Source organism: Gekko japonicus, unplaced genomic scaffold (genome assembly GCF_001447785.1).
Source record: "Gekko japonicus isolate JY-2015 unplaced genomic scaffold, Gekko_japonicus_V1.1 scaffold516, whole genome shotgun sequence".
Lineage (NCBI taxonomy): Eukaryota > Metazoa > Chordata > Lepidosauria > Squamata > Gekkonidae > Gekko > Gekko japonicus.
In genome coordinates, this window is record NW_015172567.1 from 41,414 (window position 1) to 41,642 (window position 229).

Sequence of the window (229 nt, forward strand, 5' to 3'; positions counted from 1 at the left end):
AGGATCCCTGCCATGGGGGACGGTGATATGCGGTGCACCTGCCATAGCCAGGATGTGACGCTATGCGTTGCTCTGGCAATGGGGCTGTTTGGAGTCCCGTTGCCAGAGCGATGCATAGCGTCACATCCTGGCGACGGCGGGTGCACTGCGTATCGCCGTCCCCCGCGGCAGGGATCCTGTAAAGAGCTGCAGATCCCCCGGCATTTGGTAAGCCTAGAGAAGGGGTTTA